The sequence below is a fragment of the Monodon monoceros genome, unplaced genomic scaffold, assembly GCF_005190385.1.
Source record: "Monodon monoceros isolate NGI ecotype Baffin Bay Population unplaced genomic scaffold, NGI_Narwhal_1 Super_Scaffold_22, whole genome shotgun sequence".
Classification (NCBI taxonomy): Eukaryota; Metazoa; Chordata; class Mammalia; order Artiodactyla; family Monodontidae; genus Monodon; species Monodon monoceros.
In genome coordinates this window covers 122113843-122124007 of record NW_021703779.1, presented here as the reverse complement: position 1 = coordinate 122124007, position 10165 = coordinate 122113843, and the positions used below count along the sequence as shown (strand labels likewise).

The window sequence follows — 10165 nt, the reverse complement described above, 5'->3', positions numbered from 1 at the left end:
TTAGTGGCTCACTAAGTATGGTTGTTGAATGGAAGAATTAGAGAAAAAGTTACTTGGCCCATGATATAGTGCAGTGTGCACAACTAGATGATACAACACTTCTCCAAAGTCATAATCATACAAAAAACATAAAAGACAAAATAAAATTCACTTTGATTAGGCTTAAGTAGTTGAGATATCTGTTTAGAATATTAGAAATTAAAAATAGAAAAATGCATGCAATGATTGGCATTGTTATGTGAAACTGGTCACAGTTTCTGGTCAAAGCATGTCGGCATTCATGTTCATTTCTATTATGTCCCCCTTTCATTCTCTTTATTTATGCCTTTCAAAGGCTTTTCAGGTAAATTGGTTACAGTGAATTCACTAATGATAAACAAATTTTTTAACTTAGTGGGTTGAGCCCTGCAACTTCCAAGAGACCTAGCTGTGGAACGCTCAGAAATTTTGCTTATAAGAAAAGTCTATAACCGTAGGGAATATTATTGTACAGTAATCACCCTGTTCAAACATTTGTGATATGATTTTGCAATTCAATAGTACTTTTTTCCAAAAGCCTGACTGTAAGAACATGTATTAGAAGGCAAATTAGAAGCACAAGCTCAGGAAATAGAGGCAACTTTCAGATAATCTCAGCCAGCCTTCTCTCTGTTTCATCCTCTCTTCCCCTTCACTCTTTCAGAAGAAGTTTTCTTTTACAGTTTGACTCTCTCTTTTGATCATAGTTACTAGGTAATAATAATTACTGAGTAATTGTACAGCGTTAGGTCCCATTTTGTCCACCTTTGAATGAGAAGCCTTGAAAAATATTGCCAAATCAAGAAAAATTCAATCTGAGGTACTTTAAAGTACAGCTGAACTCTGAAACGTATTTACATATTGTGGATAACCATCACTATTTGTGACTTGAATTCTATCTTCTATATTCATTTCTGATTGTTACTAATTTCCCTGGGATAAATAGCTAGCAATTGAATTGCTGGGTCATGGGGTGGTTGAATATTCAACATTACAAGAAACTGCCAAATAATATTCTAATATAATTGTACCACTTAAACTCCTACCAGCAATGCACAGGAGTTCCACTTGCTTCACATCTCACTGACACTTGGTCATTGTCAGTCTGTTTAGCTTCAGGTTTTCTAATGCACATGTAGCAGTATCTAATTATGGTTATAATATGTATTTCTGTGATAATTGATGGTTTTGAGCATCTTTTCATGTGATTGTTGGCAATTTATTTATGTTTATGAAGCAATGGTGAAAATATGTTGCTAATTTTTATTGAGGTGTTTACCTTCTTTTTTGAGTTGTAAGAATGCTGTATGTATTCTGGATAGACTAAAAATGTTTTTTCCTAATCTTCAGTTTAACCACTTATTTTCTAATAATATCTTTTCATGGCCACAGAATTTAATTTGGTGAACATTTTTAATCAATAATTTATCTTAGATTTAGTGCTTTTATGTACTCCCTAAGAAACATTTGCCTACCCCAAGGTCACCATGATATTTGCTATGCTTCCATTCTGAGGCTTTGTTGTTCTGCTTTAATGTTTAGGTGTATGACTGATATTCCAAGAAGACAAGGTTTATATTATACCCAAGAATATGCAGATTTACATGAACATATATTGAAAAGATTTTACTTTTACCTTTAGGTTGCCTTGCTACCTTTGTCAAAAGCAGTTGGCCATACAATTAAATATATATAGAAATATAGCTGAACGGTTTTATGATGTTTCATTGATGAATCGCTGTATTCTTCTTGAATACTTAGCTTTATTGTAAATCTTGAAACTGAATAGTGTGACACTGACAAATATATGTTTTCAAGATTGTTTTGGTTATATTTTGTTTTCACGTAGGTTGGATTGATTTTCATAGAAATTTAAGAATCAACTGCTAGGAGAGACCTTCAAGATGGTGGATGTGTAAGACGTGGAGATCACCTTCCTCCCCACAAATACATCAGAAATACATCTACTACACGGGGAACAACTCCTACAGAACACCTACTGAACGCTGGCAGAAGACCTCAGACCTCCCAAAAGGCAAGAAGCTTCCCACGTACCTGGGTAGGGCAAAAGAAAAATGAAAAAACAGAGACAAAAGAATAGGGACAGGACCTGTACCTCTGGGAGGGAGCTGTGAAGGAGGAAAATTTTCCACACACTAGGAAACCCCTTCACTGGCGGAGAGGGGGGGGTTGCAGGGGGGAAGCTTCAGAGCCACAGAGGAGAGCGCAGCAACAGGGGTGCAGAGGACAAAGCAGAGATTCCCACACAGAGGACCGGTGCCGACCAACACTCACCAGCCCGAGAGGCTTGTCTGCTCAACTTGCCAGGGCGGGTGGGGGCTGGGAGCCTGTGCAGCCCGCCACTGCCAGGGTCCCATGATCCAAGGACAACTTCCCTGGGAGAACACACGGCACACCGTGATCAAGTGGGATTTATCCCAGGGATACAAAGATTCTTCAATATATGCGAATCAATCAATGTGATACACCATATTAGCAAATAGAAGGAGAAAAGCTATGTGATCATCTCAATAGATGCACAAAAAGCTTTCGACAAAATTCAACACCCATTTATGATAAAAACCCTCCAGAAAGTAGGCATAGAGGGAACTTTCCTCAACATAATAAAGGCCATATATGACAAACCCACAGCCAACATCATCCTCAATGGTGAAAAACAGAAAGCATTTCCACTAAGATTAGGAACAAGACAAGGTTGCCCACTCTCACCACTCTTGTTCAACATAGTTTTGGAAGTTTTAGCCTTAGCAAACAGAGAAGAAAAAGAAATAAAAGGAATCCAAATTGGAAAAGAAGAAGTAAAGCTGTCATTGTTTGCAGATGACATGATACTATACACAAAGAGTCCTAAAGATGCTACCAGAAAACTACTAGAGCTAATCAATGAACTTGGTAAAGTAGCAGGATACAAAATTAATGCACAGAAATCTCTTGCATTCCTATACACTAATGATGAAAAATCTGAAAGAGAAATTAAGGAAACTATCCCATTTACTATTGCAACAAAAGGAATAAAATACTTAGGAATAAACCTACCTAAGGAGACAAAAGACCTGTATGCAGAAAATTATAAGACACTGATGAAAGAAATTAAAGATGATACAAACAGATGGAGAGATATACCATGTTCTTGGATTGGAAGAATCAACATTGTGAAAATGACTATACTAGCCAAATCAATCTACAGATTCAATGCAATCCCTATCAAACTACCAATGGCATTTTTCACAGAACTAGAACAAAAAATTTCACAATTTGTATGGAAACACAAAAGACCCCAAATAGCCAAAGCAGTCTTGAGAAAGAAAAACAGAGCTGGAGGAATCAGGCTCCCTGACTACAGGCTATACTACAAAGCTACAGTAATCAATACAGTATGGTACAGACACAAAAACAGACATATAGATCAATGGAACAGGATAGAAAGCCCAGAGATAAACCCACACACATATGTTCACCCTATTTTTGATAAAGGAGGCAATAATATACAATGGAGAAAAGACAGCCTCTTCAATAAGTGGTGCTGGGAAAACTGGACAGCTACATGTAAAAGAATGAAATTAGAACACTCCCTAACACCATACACAAAAACAAGCTCAAAATGGATTAAAGACCTAAATGAAAGGCCACAAACTATAAAACTCTTAGCAGAAAACATAGGCAGAACACTCTATGACATAAATCACAGCAAGATCCTTTTTGACCCACCTCCTAGAGAAATGGAAATATAAACAAAAATAAACAAATGGGACCTAATGAATCTTAAAAGCTTTTGCACAGCAAAGGAAACCATAAACAGGATGAAAAGACAACCCTCCGAATGGGAGAAAATATTTGCAAATGAAGCCACTGACAAAGGATTAATCTCCAAAATTTACAAGGAGCTCATATAGCTCAATATCAAAAAAACAAACAACCCAATCCAAAAATGGGCAGAAGACCTAAATAGACATTTCTCCAAAGAAGATACACAGATTGCCAACAAACACATGAAAGGATGCTCAACATCACTAATCATTAGAGAAATGCAAATCAAAACTACAGTGAGGTGTCACCTCACACCAGTCAGAATGGCCATCATCCAAAAATCTACAAACAGTAAATGCTGGAGAGGGTGTGGAGAAAAGGGAACCCTCTTGCACTGTAGTGGGATTGTAAATTGATACAGCCGCTATGGAGAGCAGTATGGAGGTTCCTTAAAAAACTAAAAATAGAACTACCATATGACCCAGCAATTGCACTACTGGACATATACCCTGAGACAACCATAATTCAAAAAGAGTCAGGTACCACAATGTTCATTGCAGCTCTGTTTACAATAGCCAGGACATGGAAGCAACCTAAGTGTCCATTGAGAGATGAATGGATAAAGAAGATGTGGTGCATATATACAATGGAATATTACTCAGCCATAAAAAGAAACAAAATTGAGTTATTTGTAGTGAGGTGGACGGACCTAGAGACTGTCATACAGTGAAGCAAGTCAGAAAGAGAAAAATAAATACCGTATGCTAACCCATGTATATGGAATCTAAAAAAAAAAAATAATAAATGTTCCTGAAGAACCTAGGGGTAGGACAGGGATAAAGATGCAGACGTAGAGAATGGACTTGAGGACACAGGGAGGGGGAAGGGTAAGCTGGGATGAAGTGAGGGAGTGGCATGGACATATATACACTACCAAACGTAAAATAGATAGCTAATGGGAAGCAGCTGCATAGCACAGGGAGATCAGCTCAGTGCTTTGTGACCACCTAGAGTGGTGGGATAGGGAGGGTGGGGGGGAGACACAAGAGGGAGGAGATATGGGAATATATGTATATGTATAGCTGATTCACTTTGTTATACAGCAGAAACTAACACACCACTGTAAAGCAAGTATACTCCAATAAAGATGTTACAAATAACCCAAAAAGATTTAAACCGTAAGGTCCAGTAATCCCACTTTGGGGAGAACCATAATTTGAAAAAATACATGCACCCCAATGTTCATTGCAGCACTGTTTACAATAGCCAATACATGGAAGCAACCTAAATGTCCTTTGACAGAGGAATGGATAAAGAAGATGTGGTTACATATATACAATGGATATTGCTCAGCCAGTAAAAAGAATGAAATAATGCCATTTGCAGCAACATGGATAGACCTAGAGATTGTCATACTGAGTGAAGTAAGCCACACAGAGAAAGAAAAATATCGTATGATATCCGTTATATGTAGAATCTAAAAAGAAATTGTACAAGTGAACTTCTTTACATAACAGAAACAGACTCACAGACCTAGGGAACGAACTTATGGTTATCGGGGGGAAGCATGGCGGGAAGAGTTTGTTAGGGAGTTTGGGATCAACATGTACACACTGCTATATTTAAAATGGATAACCAAGAAGGACCTACTGTATAGCACAGGGAACTCTGATCTATGTTGTGTGGCAGCCTGGATGGGAGGGGAGTTTGGGGGAGAATGGATACATGCATATGTATGGCTGAGTCCCTTTGCTGTGCACCTGAAACTGTCACAACAATGGTAATCGGCTATTCTCCAATATAAAACAGTTTAAAAAATGAATCAACTGCTAAATTATTACCAAAAAAAAAAAACAACCAGCTGGCAAATTTGACTTACATTTTTTGAATTTATAGACAAAATTGGGGAAAACTGGTATTTAAACAATAGTGAGTCTTCCAATGTTAGTTCAAAATATACCACTTAATTTCTTTTTTTCCTCAAGATTAGAGTCAAGATATTGGGTTTTAGAAAAAATACCAGAGGTGAAGTGCCTATCACATCACATCAGGGGGCCCATGGCATATACATGACATCACTGATGATGTCAGCCTCTGTCACTTGGTTATGTTAGTGTTTGCCACATATCTCCAGTGAAAAATTAATATATTTTCCCTTCTCATACTTTATTATTTGTAAGTTAGTTACTAAGTAAAGGCTATACTCCAGGATTGTGGGCACAGGGTGAAAAGGCGGCTTAAGTGACACTTCTGGGAGGGACACTATATATATATATATATATATATATATATATATATATATATGTCATATATACATAATTTGAAATTATTCTACAAAAAGATTTGTAACTTCTCAATTAATTTATTGAATTATTTATTTGTATCAATATGGACCTTTATATGTTTACTTTGAATTTGGGGTTATAATCAAATACTACAATATTCATTGTGTTGCTGCTACTATTCCAGATATGGCCTTTTGGAGCTCTTTCAGGTTGGCTTCTGTGTCCCCTTGATATGTCCCCATCCTTTGGTTTTTTGAGCTCTTCATAACTTTCTGGTACTGTAAGATGCTACAGTCTTGTCTTGTAATTTCCCTGCCCCATCCCTAAATTTAGTCATTTATCCAAGGAACCCTTCTTTCCTCCTCTCTCCTTAGAGCGACAGGGCCCAATGAGGAGCTGAGCGTCCACCCTGACCAAACAGCAGTAAAGCGGGTGAGTTGGCATCTACTTCCTTTCTGTCTAGTGAAAGTGGAGCCTGATGGGAAGCTGATTTTACCTTCCCACATTGAGGTAATTAGGCCATGCAGGTTGATACCCCACTTTTTTCTGGGATAATGTCAGTGGGGCTGAGGCGGGGCAGCTGTATTTCTACCCACATGTCTTCAGAGAGGCAGTGTGAGGCAGTGTATTGTTGGCAGGGCACGGTGGGGAGTTGAACCTGTATACTTACCTGCCCCTCAACGGAGAGACTGCTTGCTTAACAACAAATAAAGAGTAAGTATGATAAGGCATCTCATTATCTAATTAATATCCCAAATGTCCATTTTATATTTAATAGAAGATCACTTGTCATACCAAGAACCAGGAAAATAGCAACATGAATGAGAAAAGACAACCAACAAACTGACCAGACACCTACACTGAGATAAATCAGATGTTGCCTGATGGTTAGTGGCTACTGTATATAATTTTATATAATGACATATGTGGTCTTATATATCTGGTATTACTATATTCTTTAAAATTCGATTTAGTTTATGCTATCCAACCCTCATTACTTGAATCTCCTAGTTTAGTTAATAACTTATTATATTATATATTTCTTGTTCAAATTACTGTTGTTTCTCCCTTTGAATTGGACCTTGAGTACTAAAGAGGTAGAGAATTGTTGAGTTTGGGACTTCTCTGGGCTCTTAGGTTCAACTACCCCTGATGTGTCCGGCTGTGGCCATGACTTCTTTGAAGTTATTGTGAAAGAGGAGACAGAGGAAGAGAAGGAGAAATGGCACGTGGCCGGGTGGTTGACAAATAGGTATATTTGTTTTATTGTAAGGTATTAGGTGTCCATTGTGGTGACTGAAATAGCAATCCAGGGAAAAACTTTGGGGTATGAGAGAAGTATATACAAAGGGAAGGTGGTATATATAAATGTTGCAGTGGAGTATATTATACCTTTAGTCTCTTTCATCGAGATCAACAAATTCAAGAGAAGGATTTGAGATATTTTGAGTAGTTTTGTTGGCTGAGCGATGTTTCCTTGACCATGATCCAGTTCCAAGACCAAGTACTGTGGTGAAAGTATCTAAGTAGCCTGGTAAACTGATTGGGGTTGGGCACAGGGAAGACTAGGAGGGAGAAACTGCCTTATTCTTCTAAATGAGGTACATGGCTGCTTCTTCTGCTACTACAGTCCTCTGTCCTTGACCAGAGGATGCCCCAGTCAGGCTCATTTGCTAGTATAAGGAAAATTCAAGTTGCGAAGAAGGTGAGAGTTCTGTCCAGCTCTCTTCCAATTGGATCTTTATGTGGCCTGTGATATCTAGATGTGATGGGTGAGTGTAGTGGTCCTTTCTACTTAGCAGCTCACTTTTGGGGAATGCACACTAGCTTTTCATGTGACAACTATATTAAGTTGAAACTCAGCACAGTAATGCAGACAAATATTCTAAGTCCCAGAGGTAGAGGTTGGGGGAGGAAAGTTTATTCTCTCTCAGTTCTAAAGTTTGTCCCATTAGAAGCATAGTAGGGGAGGGGATATATATTCAGAGATGGGTAAAAGGTAGAGGGGAGCTAAATGATTGTTTTCCATGCTTTTGGGTCTATTCTTCTGACCCATCATGGACTGAGAGTGTTGGGGTATTGACTGAAATGGCATGGTGAGGGGTGTTTGGGTATGGATAAGATTGCCACCTTCAGCCATTCTGTGTGCAGTACCCCATTCCAGGAAGTACCATTCATGTGCCTAAAAATATGATTGGCACATCTTGGAGTGAAGTAATGTACAACAGGTACAATATACATGGTGGTCCCAGAGGAGGTATGGCTACCTGAATCTTTCCTTGAACCAAGGCACCATCTTTTCAGCACTGGGCCACATCAAGGGACCCTCAAATGTGCCTTCTAAGGAGTAAGACAGGGAACTAGGGCACCCTAGGAAAATCTTCATATGTATGTTCTTGAGGAGTTTAAAAGTTGGTTAAAAAGGGGACTGTGCATATGAGACTACAACATGAGGTAAGTTATGATACCCCTGTGTCTCCCCATTGATATTTCTCTCTGCAGAACCAAATTTCCTCTTCCTTGGATTCTCCTTCAATCATCTTTGAAGTCACCAAAGTACTCGGGGTTAACCATGGTTAAGTTAGATGAAGCTTTGTCAGTCTGATACATACTTTTCAACTCTTATTTATTGATTTATTATGTGTATGCTTATTCATTTATTTTTTAGTTATGTGAAAAATGGATGGGCAAGGAGGAACTACACTTTAGAACTCTTGATAATGATAAAATATGACTTTTTTTTCTCTTATTCACCTTTGGATTTCTATTCTTAACCCTGCACACAGAGGGAGAGAAAGAAGATAGCCAGTAGTTGGAGACCGTCTGTAGAACTAGAACAGTGCATGGGAAGCAAGTTATAAATTTTACATTCTTCTGTGGGAACAAGAATCTTGATGCTCTGCAAAGGTAAGCCCTCTTTAACCAAATCAGTGGTTATAGAAAACGAGGGGTTTTGGTATTCCTGCATCTCAGAGAGCCACAGGTTTCACTCCCACTTCACTCCTTGGCAAAAATTTAGGTTGTGGTCAAAAGAAGGAAATTTCTCTATCTGTCTCTCAACATTATTACCCACGTACAACCTGTGTCTACTACTTATGGTATCTCCTTTCCTCCTTCACACGATCTAAGGATCACCCAACACAGAAAGTCTCACTACTCCAGATATGTGTAGGTCCTTGTTGTATATCTATTTTATATGTAGTAATTTGTATCTGTTAATTACAAACTCCTAATTTATCTCTCTCCCCCAGCTTTGGTTCTTGTAGACACCAAGGTCAAAGATGAAAGTTAGGTTCAGCAATGGGGTTGGGAGGACAGAGTAGGTGCCTCTTGTCCCACGAAGAGAAGAGGACCGGTCAGCCTAGGGACTCGGCAAGTTGGGAATATATTATTTTTGTCTTCTGGTCTCTAGCAGAACCAAAATACTCAAGTATACTATACAGCTGGGTTCAGTACTAAACTGCCCACTTCAGAGAACTCTGAATTCCTACTCTGCTGCCTAAAGACAAGCACGAAGGGATGCAGCTGTTTTCTTTGTTCACCAGGTGAGAACATCCTCTGTTTCATTACACTTCCCTTATATAATGATAATTGGCTGTAGGGCATGGCTGAGGTAGAAATAAGTACCAGCCAAAAGGCTGTCAGAGCTGAAAGAAGTGACCGGGTATTTAGTCCGTAGCAAAATCCTTATCACGGTCCAGATACTTGGGTCACAGATGGCTCAGATATATTTATTGAAATTGTGAAAGTGCTAACAGTTTTGTGAAATGGGAACTACTCTGAAAGTCAATTGGAAGAAAAAAAAAGGACTTGGGAAAGTCCAGTTTATATGTCCCTTCCCTAAGTCTTTTTTTTCCCCTTCTCCATAGCGAGTAACTTAGCTGGAAGTGTGTTTCCAAATCCTCTTTCCTCTCTCTCTCTGCAGGAATGGCATAACATGGCTCTCATTCTCTTCGACTATGACTTGTTTGTGGTCTCCTGTCACCTTTACATGCTCTCTTTCATCTTCTTTGAAGTTCAGTTGGTCATCAGAAAGAGTGCTAGGCACCTGTGTCACAGAGTGGAAAATTGGGAAAATACATTAGCAACAACCA

General features: G+C 38.7%; 1 long non-coding RNA gene across 1 annotated transcript; it reads left to right on the top strand.

Annotated features, from left to right (window-relative positions):
- The first annotated feature begins 6443 nt into the window (after positions 1-6443).
- On the top strand, positions 6444-8972 carry LOC114905674. The gene is made up of 3 exons (XR_003796314.1): positions 6444-6503; positions 6850-6958; positions 8858-8972. It is a non-coding gene; the product is annotated as an uncharacterized LOC114905674 (long non-coding RNA).
- Positions 8973-10165: the final 1193 nt, after the last annotated feature.